The 16,104-nt window shown below is 41.6% G+C and overlaps 1 protein-coding gene across 12 annotated transcripts in view; it reads left to right on the top strand.

Annotated features, from left to right (window-relative positions):
* Positions 1-210: 210 nt before the first annotated feature.
* Positions 211-16,104, top strand: part of ANKRD6 (ankyrin repeat domain 6) — a 68,576-nt gene continuing 52,682 nt past the window's right edge. For 3 of the 12 annotated variants that reach the window (XM_028722973.2, XM_077926160.1, XM_028722971.2), the window contains exon 1: positions 212-460. The gene's annotated coding sequence lies outside the window, so the exon portion shown is untranslated. Of the gene's footprint in view, positions 461-11,747; positions 11,881-13,481; positions 13,550-16,104 lie in introns of those variants that run through there. The other 9 variants (XM_028722978.2, XM_028722977.2, XM_028722967.2 and 6 more) reach the window with 8 other exon arrangements.

Below are 16,104 nucleotides of genomic sequence, written 5' to 3'. Positions count from 1 at the left end.
GATGAAAAAAATTAGGACACGCGAGTCAAGGAGGGTCAGACGAATTCCGGACCGTGTTGTTCCTGACCGTGGCCGCTAGATGTCGCTCACCAACGCCCATCTCGACCTCTTGACTCTGCTCTCTGAGCAGCAGATCTTTTTCACTTTGGGCTGTTTCCAGGTGCGGCCGCTAGATGGCAATGCCGGAGCGGATGGTGAACGCAGAAGCCTCCCCCGCCCCACGCCGGAGAGCAAAGTTACCTGCGGCGTGCATTGGAGCAGGATTTCGTAGTAACTTTGCAAACCCTTTTCACGAGGGTGGAGCAAGGGAGGACCAAGCCTAGCGCTCCTACGAGGGGCAGCTGGAGCGGCAGAGATTCCCCCACCTCCCCGCTTCCTACAAGCCCATAGTTTTGCACGGTTTGTTCGTCCGCCGAGCTGGGATGTGCGTAGCAGGGCGCCCTGGGAGAGAAGAGAAAAGGTAGGCATTTAAAATATACATATATGCATTGCATTGAGAGGGGAGGATTATCCCTGCATGGAAGAGAGGGTTCTGCAGCCAAGTCTCCGTCTTTTACACCGTGTCTACATTTTGTAAACAAGCAGAAGGAGGGGGGAATCTTTGAATACAAGAGCTATCTGTAAGGAACTCCTCTGTTTCTCTCTCTCTTTCTCCCCACCCCCAGCTCCGGTTTCTGTGATTGTTTGGCCGCTGCAAGTGTTGCCTCTTCCTCTCTCGCCCCTCCTCCTAATCTCAGAACCTTCCAGGGCTCAGGTCTGAGCCAGCGTTAAACCATAAGGCTGCCTGGATATGCCAATGCACACCCTGGCTTATGTAGGAAGGCGAGAAAAAACAAAGAAAAAAGCAAGACGGGAGTCTGAGCATAGCCAGAGTGCCGCCGCCTTCTCCTTACCAATCAGAGAAGCAGCAACAGCTGGCCCAGGTCACACCTGAGATTAGAAGACTCAATTTACAGCAGGGGGGGGGGGGGCAGAAGCAAACGTGAGTGGGTCAATAAATGTGTCTCTTACCTTTGCACTGTAGTTAAACACATGCAAAAGTTACAGGTTCTACTCTCTTTCTTCTTCATTCCCCATCCAACCAAGATTAATTTAATTACAGCCCAAGGACTCATTCTAGCCAGACAAAAGCACTTGAGAACCCAAAGCAAAGTCTAGTGAGGTTGTGACTGAGGGGACACAGCCCAGGAAGAGAGGCCTGGATGGCTGCATTTGGCTCCTGAGCCCGGCTTCCTCATTCGTTGACTTGTAGGTTAGACTTCATGCCTTCCAGGCTGAGCTGAGAGCCCAATCCAGCCAGGTATGCTCCAAACTTGATGTGGAAAATCTAAATGGCCACAGTAGGAGTAATTCTCCTGCAAGCCTCATTGAAATAAATGGGAGCTGTGCATGTGCAAGATATTCAGCTCCTGTTCATTTCAGTGCGATTTGTGAAGGGACTTTTCCTGGTGGATTCTGCCCACGCAATGGTCACCTCTCTCTTGTCTCTCACTAATTAATGGCACTCCAAGTCTGCTACCCCTACTTGCCTCATGGTAAGCCCTGCTGTCAACACCTCTCATTTCCAGAATCCCGTCACCTTGATTTATTTAAGAAGAAAACACATCTCATGTTACATACTTTCTCTAAACGATAGGTGCTTCAGTGGAGGGTATTATGATGTGTATCCCAAATGTAAGTTGTCAGGTGTTGACTGCCTCACATGTGGTTTCCCTCCTGCCCCCATGTATAAATGCACTGGGAAGCTGCTTTTGAATAATCTCCTGCACTTTAGGAAGTTTATGAAGGTTTCTTATTTTAAATACTTATTAAAAACCTGCATTCATTCCAATTATAGGTAAACGTGTCACAACCAGTTCTCATTAGAGACAAGTTAGAATGAAGACAGAATCTGTTAAACAAAAACTTGCATTGAGCAAGTTTTATTATTATAATTTGTGTCTTTTACAACACACTTTGCAAATTTATTGCAAGCACTGAATTAAAACACTACTTTTATGCTTTTACATATGCAGAAAAATGGAATTAAACTATTTTAAAGCAAGCTATGTAAAGGTAAAGGGACCCCTGACCATTAGGTCTAGTTGCAGATGACTTTGGGATTGCGGTGCTCATCTCGCTTTACTGGCCGAGGGAGCCGGCGTACAGCTTCCCGGTCATGTGGCCAGCATGACTAAGCCGCTTCTGGCGAACCAGAGCAGCGCACGGAAACGCCGGAGCTGTACCTATTTATCCACTTGCACTTCGTGTTTTCAAACTGCTAGGTTGGCAGGAATAGGGACCGAACAATGGGAGCTCACCCCGTCACGGGATTCGAACCACTGACCTTCTGATCGGCAAGACCTAGGCTTTGTGGTTTAACCCACAGTGCCACCCGCGTCCCTTCAAAATAAGCTATAGTGGTTGTTAAATATAGTAAGCTGCTACCTATATTTTATGGTGTTTCTATACGTATATAACACACTTGGGTAATTGTGTAATTTCAGTGATTGACTGCGTTGGCTGAAGACAGTTACGAGAAAATAAAATTAACTGTTGGGTGGGAGAGTTCCTATAAGGAAGTGGAAGCTTTGGCAGAAAGTTACTGTTTGAATAGCTAATGCTGATTTGTGTGCATTTCAGTATTCCATTTGCAAGGTATAACACCTTGCAAATAAAGGTAAAGGTACCCCTGCCTGTACGGGCCAGTCTTGACAGACTCTAGGGTTGTGCGCCCATCTCACTCAAGAGGCCGGGGGCCAGTGCTGTCCCGAGACACTTCCGGGTCACGTGGCCAGCGTAACATCGCTGTTCTGGCGAGCCAGAGCCGCACACGGAACACCGTTTACCTTCCCGCTAGTAAGCGGTCCCTATTTATCTACTTGCACCCGGGGGTGCTTTCGAACTGCTAGGTTGGCAGGCGCTGGGACCGAGCAACGGGAGCGCACCCCACCGCGGGGATTCGAACCGCCAACCTTGCAAATACAGTGTATTAAAATATGACCAGATATTATCTGTTTCCATAGCTGTATAAAGAATAAAGCTTCCTTTCTTTTTGAGAATTGGAAATTCTAAGCACAATTGTTAGCATGGCCAGTCCCCATCTTGCTGCTGTGCCACAACAGCTCTGCATATATGCATTTCATACACCAGATGTTTTAAGGATCATCCCCCTGTTCAATATTGGCGGAATATTTTCACAGCCACACCGAACGTATTCCCTTAAACTTTGACAAATGTGTGTTGAATCAGCCTCTGCTTTGGCAGTGATAGCTCTCTTTGTGCAACTTAACTTTCAATGCAAGTTTTCTTCATGTTTAACTTGATGTATGGTTGGTGACCATTACCTGCAAATTCAAAAAGTCCTGATCTTCTCCACTGCCTGCCGTGAAGCATGTAGCAGCCTAGTCAAGAGGGCAGGATCCTCATATCTCTAAAATGCAGTTATCTATGCATTCCAAAACAGTGCCTGTCATCTTCTTATTGAAGAGATGAGTTGCAATTTGCTTCAGGCACTTTAGAACAGGGCTGGGCTTAGTCCTCTATCATTTAAGCTTTGTGTTGAGTATTAAAGTAACACAAAGTACAAAGCTTGATGAATATTCAGGCAGATGTAGAATACCTAAATCTATAAAAAACAATAGCATATTCTTGAAGCACTCAGCTCGAAACAGAACATAAAGAGTGATAGAAAAACGGTGTCCTAGCTAATGTGATTATATGCTTGTACAAGATATACCATTTGTAGATTTATTACTTAGGTGCACAGAAGTCATGTCATAATTCAGTACTAGGGAGGGACTGAACACTCTAGTTACTTTCATATGCAGTAAAACATATAGCAGGGGTGGATTGCAAAAAAGAAGAGGAGAATGTGTGGCACTAACTTACATTTCAGGCCTCTGTTTTTGTACCAAAAACATCCATATTAGATTACTAGTATTGTGTCTCTTGTATTATTGGCATCCCCTTGAGGCAAAATTTAAACATAGGATGAGTTGCGACTTGAAAAGGAACGCAAATCTTGGTGCTAGAATCTGTTTCTTAGTTGTTATCTGTTTAATTCTTTTAAATGTTTCTTACTGTCTTAATGCTTGAGTTAATGGTGATCCATCAAAATATCTGTTCAATGCATCTATTGTTTTTAGTTTAAAAAAAATTGTGGCAGGCAAAAGGAAGTAGCAAACTGCTATTTTGCACAGCCTAATACAGTACCGGTAATTAATAATTTCTCATGCCTCCCTCACCTGATGAGAACAGGAATCATGCAACCTTAGAATCAATACTTTCTGTGTAGATGTATAATCAGTTGAATTTTACCAAACATCTGTAGGCTGATATGCATACATCTCTAGATGTGTTCCTATGGAGTGCCAAATTTGTGTCAAATCCCCCACCCTCACTCTGCGTTGAGACCTACACCAATTTGTCCTGTGAAGACAGCAGAAGAGCATAATTAAATTCTTGAGTTTTTGGCATGTATTATAGTTTCTGCATAGTTATTTCTGTCCCAAGTCCATCCATAGCAAGACACATTGGAAGGTTTGATGTGCCCAGAGACATCCGTATGCAAAAGGATACTTCTGCAGACAGGCTCCATGATTGGTAGTCTTAGATATGTCTCAGGCCAATTTTTTTTTTTTTTTAAATGCCTCTGAAAAATCACTTAGAAAGTCAGCATTTGTTTCTTTTCAAAATAGCAGACTGTAATCTAATTATTCTTCCTTTAGTTGATATAATCCCACGCTCCATTGCCCATTTCTTCATTTGTGCTAATGGGGCATTGAAAATAAAGCATTCTTCTCTTTCAAAATTGGCACATTGTCATTCTGCTTCGTTGTAAAGGGGGGACTCTTTGTATGTGTTGTTGTTGTTGATGTTGATGATAATAAGCAACTGGTTGTGTAAAGGGATCTAGTTTTAAAACAAGATGAAATAAACTGAAGGATGCAATATATTTTTACACTCAACATTTCTGCACATTTCATTGTTATTTGCATAAACTAGGTATGCAAGGATTGAATTTAATGTATGGGGAGGAATATGCTATTCTCTGAAGTAGGTAGGTTGATTGGTAGTAATGTAATGACAAGCAATGCCTGTGTTTGTTTCCTAAATTCTGTTTGTCCCTGAGATATGCTTCCTGCAATAAAATATATCATATAGATGCTTGATCCTCAGTCCTCAAAATTAAAGCTCAGAATGCCATCTGACCTTAGGTTTTGCCTTAGGTATGTAAGATACAAAACAAAGGTTTTACTGTATTAAAGTGTTACAGGCCTGGTGAAGAGAGTTGATACTGTTCTCTTCCCCACTTTACAGTCAGTGTTAGAAACTGAGTTATGAAAGCTAGGAGATAATTGTCACCTTAAACCTAGGTTATGGGCACAACAACAGAATGTCTAGGCACACTTTTGTATAATGAATACAAAGCTGAAAATGAATGAACTGCAGCTAAAATATTATGTTTACTTTTCACATGGTCTAGTCCTTCTCGTGCCCAACCCGCTAATATTCTTAAGAAGGTCTCTTCTCCAGGCTTCAGAGCGTAGCTGGAAGTGGGGAGGCAGAAAAAGGTCCTCCTTTCCTTCCACTCTGCAGTTTTAATCTGAAATCTTAGGTGCAGTACTGTGCCCAGAGCTCAGAAACTGCTCGCGCTAATGAAATTCCCTGTTGCAAAATGCGCCTAGAATGATGGGAGTTTCAAACACTGTTTGCAGTGCTTTTTCTGTATTTTAAACTTTATAGAACAAATATTTTTTTTTTGTATGCTTCCATTAGAGGATTCTGAAAACAAGCATAGATTTGCAGTTACTGTCAGTTCAGTGTGTTATGTTGTACTGTACAGTACTTTGATAACTTTCTAGAATGAAGTTTTGTGTGTCGTCATTTAATGACTGAATTACAAGGTAGTTACGTCACAGGGAAGCTTGAACTCTTGTAGTTTGTTGATTTCCTTTCTGCTAAAATTGTCAGTGGCAAAAATGCATTATAAGTAATGACAACATTATTATTTACGTATATTGCAGGGCTTCCTTTAATACCTGGCATCTAGAGGATTTTAAGAATGATTGAATAGTGTGTGTGCAGAGCGAAACTACTGATAAGACAGGTTAAGCTTCAGTGAATTTGTTTGAAGGGCACAATAGGAATTAACTGTGTTAGCTGTGTTACACAAGGCTTGTAGCGGACGTAATTCTTCAAAAACTTTTCTGTCAGCAAGACCAATCATCGTTCATGCGTTTGAACTGTTTCCGGAAATAACTACAAAACCTCCCTTCTGCTCTCTTTAAAGTGACCTTTCTGAGTGTACAGAATATTTCCTGTGAAAGTATTCTAATAATTGTGATCACGAAAACGTTCTAGGATTGGGGGAATAAACTACTGTATTTTTCGCTCCATAAGACACACCAGACCATAAGATGCACCTAGTTTTTGGAGGAGGAAAACAAGAAAAAAAATATTCTGAATCCCAGAAGCCAGGACAGCAAGAGTGATCGCTGCGCAGCGAAAGCAATGATCCCTCTTGCTGTTCTGGCTTCTGGGATAGCTGTGCAGCCTGCATTCACTCCATAAGACGCACACACATTTCCCTTTACTTTTTAGGAGGGAAAAGGTGCGTCTTATAGAGCGAAAAATACGGTATGTTTGGTTTAAGAGAAGAGTAAAATTTACTCACCATCAAAAAGATACAGAAGTATTAAATTAAGGAATGGACCTACTCTTGCAGCGTGTAAATAGTAAACATATTTCCTCTTTCATGTAAAATAATGTGCTTTTACATTCTAAATCTTTCCTTCTGGCAACTGTCCTCTTCTGAAACCTACTTTGAGTTGTAGAGCACAATTTTGTGAATGTTTCAACGAAAGTGAAACAAGTATTATTGGAGCATAATACTGCTGTCTTCTGCTTGTAAATTATAACCATTTAAGCCTGTTGCAGAACCCTACCCTATGTATGCTGACTCAAAAATGAGGGACTTCCCCTCCTCTTTGGTCTTGCTAATTTTGAGGTCTTCTCATACTGATACAGTCGCTGACGACTCTGGGGTTGCGACGCTCATCTCACTTTATTGGCCGAAGGAGCCGGCGTACAGCTTCCAGGTCATGTGGCCAGCATGACTAAGCCGCTTCTGGCGAACCAGAGCAGCGCACGGAAACGCCGTTTACCTTCCTGCCGGAGCACTACCTATTTATGTACTTGCACTTCGACGTGCTTTCAAACTGCTTGGTTGGCAGGAGCAGGGACCGAGCAATGGTCTGATACAGAAACAAGTGCCCTAATGCCTGTCTGTCCCCAGTTTTGCATATTCCCTACAACTTTGTGTCCCCTTTCCTAGCTTATCCTTACAAGTTTATGCCATTCTTTCTCAACTTGAATGAAAGCAGTTTGCCCAGTGCCCATTCTTCTGATTTGTGGATTCTCTCCACGTAAGAGCATTCTTAATTTGTGATAAAGTAAGACCAGGTTTATAATTCCTCTGGTTTTTGCAAACCAAAAAAAAACCCTACTTCCAGAAGCCTGATACAAATAGTGTGTTTGTCTGGGGAGAGGGGAGGCAGAGGAACAAAGAACAAAATGCCAACAGTGCCTTGGAATGAAGGACATTATCTGTGAAGGATCTTGTAAAACCAGATCTTTTCACCAAGATACTAAATCTTCATTCCTGAGCCCTTTTGCTGCCTTCTTCTGACACAGGGTGTAAGTGGATGTTAATAGTATTCTTGTGACCCTTTATGACCTCTTTGAATCTGCCCCCAAGCGCTAGCTGTCTTTTGGTGGAGAGCAAAGTGGGAGAGGTTTAAAGCTACAGCTACTGAGATGTTGCTGAATTAGTGATTACTGCTGGCACAGTTCAAATATGCAAGAAACAATGTTGTTTACAGAAGAGGAAGAAATGTTCCTGCGCTGGAAAAAAACAACTTGCAATGTGCATTTCAAGTGTGTGTGGGGGGAGGGGGGGACCTGGCAGGGTGAAGGGGATAAGAATGAGAAAATGAGAAGCTAAAATGAGACTGAGTGGACGTGAGTCTAAATTTCTGTCAGAGATTAAGATTTAAATGGGGGGGGGGTATGTGTTTTCAATGGGTAATTGTAAGCCTTATAGTGCTCATGTCTACTTAGAAGTTATTCCCATCGAGTACAGTGGGATAGGATTGCAATCTTAATGTCTCACCACCATCAGAGTTGAGGCAGTCACTCAGGGAAAAGGGAATACACTCCCCAAAGAGGTCCACATGGTGCCTTCATTGCTGTGTGTTAAGGGTCAGGGTTAGGAACTTTTAGGTGCTAATCATTACTGAACAATCACTTGATTTTTATTTAATGAAAACTTGCATAAGGGAAACTGAGCTTGTTTTTTCCTGGTTTAATGTGTCACTGTGTGGTGTTGCTTTTATTTTCTGTTGCTGTTCAATTTGATATTTGTATTTAAAATATATTTTTTGTTTTATCAATATTTGTTGAAATTTTGCTTATAATTGAAAAGTCCATTATAAATTTTAAACCAGCTGTATAAAACAAAGTACTGTATTATAAGTGATAAGGCCATGGGGTGTGTGTTTTCAGATCACCCTTTGCATGAGTAGTCAAAGCATGCCCAGCTGCATTTTAGGCTTTTGGGTTGTAGTGGACTTATGGCCTTCCATTTGTTGTTGTTTACATTTGTATATCGCCCTATATCCACATATCTCAGGGTAGTTCACAACATAAAATCACAAAATAAAATATGAAATACATAATGAAAATAAAAACAAGAACAACCCAATAATCCCCCAAGTTTACAACATGGACTGAAGTCAGGAAGTTGTATCTTTCAGCCCTGATTATGCTTCAAGTAATGACCCAAATAAGGATCTTTGGCACAAAAAAGCGTTGATAGAAGTTAGTAGTATTAATGATATGATCCCAACAAAGATATTGTTTATATTCTTTACAGCCTGTTCTGCATACAGCACACAGTTAACGTAGAAAAATATGTGCAAGGGAAAGAGGAAGTACAGTGGGCAATCAAAGTTTATGACAATAAATGCTAGTCATTTATGCCAAAAGCTTCATAGAGATTTATTTGTTTTGAAGCAGTTTTGTTTGTCGACTGCAGTAGTATGGAAGGGAGCCCTTAACCTGTCAATTAAGCAAGCTTGCAAATATATTTTCCTTGCTTTAGTTTAAAGGGACATGCAGCCCATGGGTTGACCAGTATAATAAATTATGAAGTTGTTAAGAGCAATCTTGCAATGAGGTCAGCATGCAAAGGGCATGGGCATTCTAGCCAAAGTCATGCAGGCTCCATTGGTTTCAGTGGGAACGACTTGAGTACACTCATAACTCTCACTCAAATCAGTGGGCTGCAAAGTGCTGAAATTTGGCTGGCTAAACAAACCTTGTGATGCAATTGCTTTCTATTTGTGCTGACATATTATCCTCTACTGCCACATATTGAGATTGCTGTCCATTTTGCGGTCTTTTATTATTTTCATCTCATGAAAAACATTACTCATAACAAACAGTATACAATGGTTCCTCAGGTTACATACTCTTCAGGTTACATATGCTTCAGGTTACAGACTCTGCTAACCCAGAAATAGTACCTTGGGTTAGGAACTGTGCTTCAGGATGAGAACAGTAATCGTGCTCCGGCGGCGTGGCAGCAGTGGGAGGCCCCATTAGCTAAAGTGGTGCTTCAGGTTAAGAACAGTTTCAGGTTAGGAACGGACCTCCTGAACGAATTAAGTACTTAACCCGAGGTACCACTGTATTTTAATCATTCTGAATCCATTAGTGATAGCTCTTGTTTCTAAGATTTGCCAGATACCGGTGGTCATTTGTATAGCTTTCCCACCAAATCCAACTCGCCTACAGAATCCACATTTAAAACAAGTTTTATTTGAAACCCCCACTATTGAAGATCTGTGATGTGTATCTTGGAGATGTGTTTTCCTTATGGTTCAAAATTCTAGATCCAACCCCCCCCCCCCCCAACTTTAGATGGCTGTCTAAACAAAATTACACAAACCTACCTTATTACATCACCTCCAGCCAGTTAAAGGGGCGGGAAACATGTCCCCTTCTAGAAGGATCTCTAGCTGTTCCATTTCTGGAACATTACTCTAGCATATGTTACAAACAGGATCCTTAGCAGACCTTGCCAGGTCTGCTTAACAAAGAAACTGATCTGACCATTTTAGTAACCCCCCTTTTTTGCAGATCCCATTTTAGGGCTATAAAACCATAGAATTTGAGGGGACCCCAAAACCCCATTTAGTCTAATTCCAGTCTTATTACACTGATAAGACAAGCCTCATTTGTTCTTCGGAACAGTAAAATCTCAATGTATAACGAACAAACAACTTTCCAAAACATATGGTAGCTTGTAATCTAAAGCACTCAATCACTTCCCAAGTGATTAAACAACTGTGTTAACTTCGGTTAAGTGAAAGTTAGTAGGTTAACCATGAGAAGAGGATTCTGTGGATGTGAAATAAGAGTATGCTTTATTGGCTTTATTTAAAGAAAAGCATTTATAGAAATGCTCGTACATTGAGTAGTTGGCACAACCACCTTACAATCGCACTTCTCATGATGCAACCAAAGTTGTGAGGTGGTAACTTCCTTATTCAGCTGCTCGGGAATAGCTTGCCACAATGTGGGGGTCAGTCTGTTGCATATTGGTGCAGGCTTTTCCCCATTTATATCTACATATTTCCCATCCATCTCTGCACTGGATTTTGGAATGTTTGTGACATGCTCCCCCAGCTCTCTGAGTGCTGTTATCTAAAACTTCTAATGCAAGTGTTATTTAGACATCATTGGCAAGTGTACATTCAGTCCTGGGTCTATTAATTCTCTACATTTGCTCCTGCTGATAGTAGGATCCTTTGCCCTGATGTTTCATTTCTTTCTAATCCCACCAGGGGGCTGGGGAGGAAGTCCCGTTGTGCAAGCAGATCACATTCCACTCGTGCATACCCCACTTAAGAGTACGTTAAATTTCCACCCCATATTTCTAACTCTTGAATAGGGCAGTTGCAAGATCATCATGCATTAAGGCCATTTTTTCATCACTGCCATCTTTTAAAATAGCAGTATCTTTAAGGTCAGGGGTTGGGAACCTGCGGTTCTTCAGAAGCTGCTGGACTCCAGCTCCCATCAGTCCTAGCCAACATGAACAAGGGACTAAGATGATTGGACTTGTATTCCAAAAACACCTGAAAGGGTTGCAAATACCCCACCTGTTTTTTAACAGAATAGACAGTTTCACCCCTAGACCCACCAAAAGGGTCTTCAGGCTGTTTCATCTTGCTACACACCCACATTCTCTTTCCACCCGAGACTGTGCCCTGCTACCATTAGAATGTAAAATTCAAGAGTTTGTAATCCAAATGCTTTTTTTGGGAATGTGTTAGTGTGCGTTGGGGAACAGAAAAGGTTCACTGAAAGATTCAAAGTCCTGCTCTTGGAAATATTGCAGATTTAAGTTGCAGAGCATCAAAAGAATAATTATGATGTGGCTCTTTAAAGAGCATTTGTATATCTTTTTGTATAGTATTCCTCGTCATAACCAGAGATAGAGTAATCCTGGGGAATAATAGCATCTGGTCTGCAATACAATAGAGGAGGGGGCTGTGAACAACTGTCTAAGCAGCGCACTAATTCTAGGACCAAAGGCTTTCCCCACTGGACCCTAATTCTTTAGAACCTGATGGGCCTCTGGGGAGTCCTCTATTGACATGTAAATTGGCCTGCCCTATTATTGCCAGTGGTAGGCACACTGCTGTTTATCCCAGCTGTCCCCCTGTGTTGGGTGTCTGTTTGTTGCTTGGTCTTCAACGCCTAAATATGTTTTGCAAACACATGGCTGAGAGGATCCACTGTTTCCCAGAGCGTGGCAACATGTCTCACGTGAGTTAGGAGGCTTTTTTTATTCATGTGTTTGTAATAAATATTCGGTTCAGTTCTAGGCACAGGCAGCTAGAAATAAATACAACGTTTGCATTTAAATATTTGGAATATTTTGCTATCTAAGCTCCAGGAAGAGCTGTTAAAAGCCTTGAGGGGTAATTGAAGGTTCTTTCCTCTTTAAACAATGGGCCCTATTATCTTTCCCAGTGAGAGAGCCTGTGTAGACTTACACAGTGTTGGTAAACTAACAAAAGATCCTAGTCTTGTCTCTGTTGCTGCTTTGGTTTAAATTAAAACCCATTAAGTTATTGTGGTTTAGCAGAAGGTGTTACTTTGTGTTTCAGCAATTACATTAGGTGACTGCAAATTTGTTTTATAATACCAACTCATCTTTTAAAAAAGTTGACTATCCTTATTATCCTAGCATATAATTATTTATAATATTTGCTTTTTACAAGGTTTGCAACGCTGACTAGAGAATGTGAAAGTAGATACATTTCTGTAGGGGCCAAGCAAGTTGAAATGGTTTTTAAAACCTATGATATTTATTGAGGCATATTGATAAGCAGTTAAAATGTTTTAAGAAAAATATCTTAATTTTTGAAGCCATGCGTGAAAACTTATATGCTTCTGGCTTCCTTATTGGCAGAATGTGGAGGACCAGCCGTTACCCTTAGGGTGTTGAGAAAGCAAGGAAGAGACTAATTGAAATGTAACAGATTTATTATGTGCAAAACACACATACTGTACTAATCTATGGAGAAGCAGGTCTTTAAACATGTATGCAACCTGTGGATTTAAACTAATGCCTATGAAAAGCAGATTAGTTAAAATATGGGAGTGCAAGGTCAGACTTCAGTAAAGTCTATTTTTTAATGATACAAGAACTAATAGGTTGTGTATATAAAAATGTTTTATTATACCATTTTCTGGTTAATGAAAAATCTATCTTCAATTCCTTAGAACTAAGGCTGAGATTCTAAGAATCACTTTGTTCCCCTCAAAGGCTTAAAAAAACCCCTCCAAACAAAATTGAAACAAGAATCCAAAGTGGACCAGCTTTGTCACTTATTTTGTACCAATATTATAAGAAGCAGTAAGAAAACCTAAAATGCTTATTTCTTCCGGTTTTGCTGCCTTGAAGAAGCATTCAAAAAGAGACAACTTTCAAGCTAATCATTTTGATTTAATTGAATACTGTAACAGAGATAATAATAGTTAAAATGTGAAAAGATACTTTCCTCTGAGCTTTGAAACACGGTGGAAAGTTAATGAGGCAGAAGACTCCAGACAGAGTGCTCCAGATGGTCAAGGCAGTAGAGAGAAAGAAGGCTAGTCTGTGATAGACTGAAAGGGAAGGAGTATCTGAGCAAAGAGGCATTTTTTTATGAGACAGCCTGGAGCAAATCCGCAGAAGATTAAAAATCAAGAAGATAAATACTGAGCTCAGTCTGGAAACTGAGCCAGTGGATCTGCTAATTGAGGAGGTGAATGTTGGTGCACTGGGTAAAAAAAGAAACAATGCAAGATACCTTGCAGGATTCTTATAGCCCATTTTTAATGGCTCAATGCTTATTCACATGTTATGCTTCTGTTAACAGGTAGGTACCAATTGCCTGGAAGTACCTTAGAGGTTGTTCACGTTCTGCTTTTTAAACCCGGTACAAAGGTACAGTTTCTGAATGGCAAAGCACATGCATGGTAGCTTCTGCTGTGAGTGATGGTACACCTGCTTTTAAATGTTGGGGTTTTCCCTGTAATAAACATGGAAGAAAGACAAGGAAGGTTTGGGAGTGCAAACGGTAGTATCTTCTGTGATGCCTCAGCAGCAGGGATGATGGGTTCCAAAGCCAGCCCTGCTCCCCCCTCTGAATTTCTGCAATTTCTCCAGTTAAATAATCCATACATATTCATAATCTAACGTTTATAATAACTATAGCAGGGCAACCTTAGTAGCTAAAAACATGCTTTATTTTTTCATGAAACCCAAGTTTTTCAGGAAGCTGAATTCTGCTCCCAGTGCTTTATCTTTGCATGTGTGGAGCTGTGGCATATGCACAACTAGTTCTGAGCATATGAGAAAGGAATTATGTGTGGCATATGTATGCATTTCCTGTGCTTTCAACAGGAAAACATTCATGTTTGTATTTTCAAAAAAATAAATGTCCTGGATATTCAGATTATCTTCCCCATTTTACTAGATGTCAGCTCCCCCTCTTTGGGGGGCTGCTTTGCAGGCGGTATCTGGGTCTTGCAGTGACCCAGCAGTGGGGGAGTGATGCAGCCCCGCATCACTGGGATGCCCAGTTGCGTCACGCCCCCCCCCCCCCGGCTGACCAATTGGGTTAGCCAGGGGGCGTGGCTACATCCGTTGAAATAGCGGCGCAGCTGGAGAACAGTCTCCTTTGCCTCCTTTTGTCGGATCTCCCAGCCTACCCATCCTCTTTTCTTGCGCTGATTGATTATGGCATTGCTATGACTAATGTCGGTCGCCTGTTTGTTGGGGCCGGGTAGGAATTTTTCCACTTGGCAAATTGGCACCAGCCATTTGGTTTTCACCTACCTAGTAGCAATCGCCACAACTTTGTAAGGTTTGGCATTGGGTAAGCTTTATTATGGGAGGGGAGGTTGTAGCCTCTGCCTGCCCCTCCTCATTAAGGGTATCCCATTAAAGGGATCCGGGGGTGTGGTTCCTGTCCGTAGCCTGGGCGTGGGCTAGGGCCATGCCAGGACCCCATCAGTGACCCTAGGGGAGCTCTTAATTGGTGTATATCATAGGGCTCCCCCTTCTGGTGGTTGACCCTTATGAGACTTCCTGCAGACAGGCAGGAGTCAGGATATAGTCTTGCTTCACCCAATTGCCTAAGCCAAACTACTCACATCTGTAACCAATAAAGTTGTGGTCTAATTAATCCCATTAACTCAATATAGTTGTGTTTGTGTGTTTTTTTCAGAGGGAACTGTGGGGCCCGGGGCTTCTCCACGCAATTAATTCCAGTGGTTTTCTTTTCAGAGTTCTTTTAAGTGTTTATTGTGATTGATTGACAACACTAATACTGGGAGATTAAATACAATTGGCTGCAGTTTGACGCAGGTTTTTTTTCCTATGAAAGAGGACTGTATAAATTGAGTGGAAGCTTCAGGGGTTGAGGTATGCAAGTTGAAATGCATATAGTTTTATTTAATCTCTTTAATGGGTTGTTTCATTGACTTGCATAGTTGTGGGTTGTTGTTTTTTAAAAACTTAGCCCTGGTAAACAGGTAATAAGACAAGAGTTCCATTATTTCTCAACTTTTATTTTAATTTCACTCCAATTATGCTGTGATAGGCAGACATAACTGATCAGTCTCTGCACAAACTGGTTTACTGTCAGGATGATAAAGCATCATGTCAGAAACATGGGTAGGATTGCAGGGCCATCTTAGCCTGGAGATTGTGCTTGTGGTTTTAAAAGTGAAAAGGCACCTGACTGCTATCGGGCAAAACTAGTTTGCTATATACTGCAGGTAGGAGAGGATGGGGGATCAAGGGAACGGTAAAATAGGAGGTCAGGAGGTGCAGTGGTTGCAGTTTCTTTGAGCTTATGTAGTTAGACAATCACCCGTACCCAGCTAAGGAAGTAACATAAATGGGTAAATGTACCTGTATTACTGGATTTTGATATGATAATAATAATAATAATAATAATAATAATAATAATAATAATAATAATAATTTATTTGTACCCCGCCCATCTGGCTGGGTTTCCCCAGCCACTCTGGGCGGCTTCCATAGAAACCAAAAAACACTAAAATATCATACATTAAAAACTTCCCTGAACAGGGCTGCCTTAAGATGTCTTCTGAATGACATCTGATGGGAGGGCGTTCCACAGGGCGGGTGCCACTACCGAGAAGGCCCTCTGCCTGGTTCCCTGTAGCTTTGCTTCTCGCAATGAGGGAACCGCCAGAAGGCCCTCGGCGCTGGACCTCAGCGTCCGGGCAGAACGATGGGGGTGGAGACGCTGATCAGATTTTCACTAAGGACACCTGGATTCAAACACCTGCAGAGCTGTGAAGCTCACTGAAAGAACTTTGACCAGTCACTGTCAATCCATTTAAGCCATCCAGTGTGGTTGTTATGAAGCCTGAGTTCCTTGGAGGAAGGTTGAGATCACACGTTTTAAATGAACATATATGCATTCAGAAGTGCATCTAAGCCAACTTGCGGTGTGTTGCTTTGAA

This window comes from Podarcis muralis, chromosome 3, assembly GCF_964188315.1.
Source record: "Podarcis muralis chromosome 3, rPodMur119.hap1.1, whole genome shotgun sequence".
Lineage (NCBI taxonomy): Eukaryota > Metazoa > Chordata > Lepidosauria > Squamata > Lacertidae > Podarcis > Podarcis muralis.
This window is presented reverse-complemented; position numbering and strand designations above follow the sequence as displayed.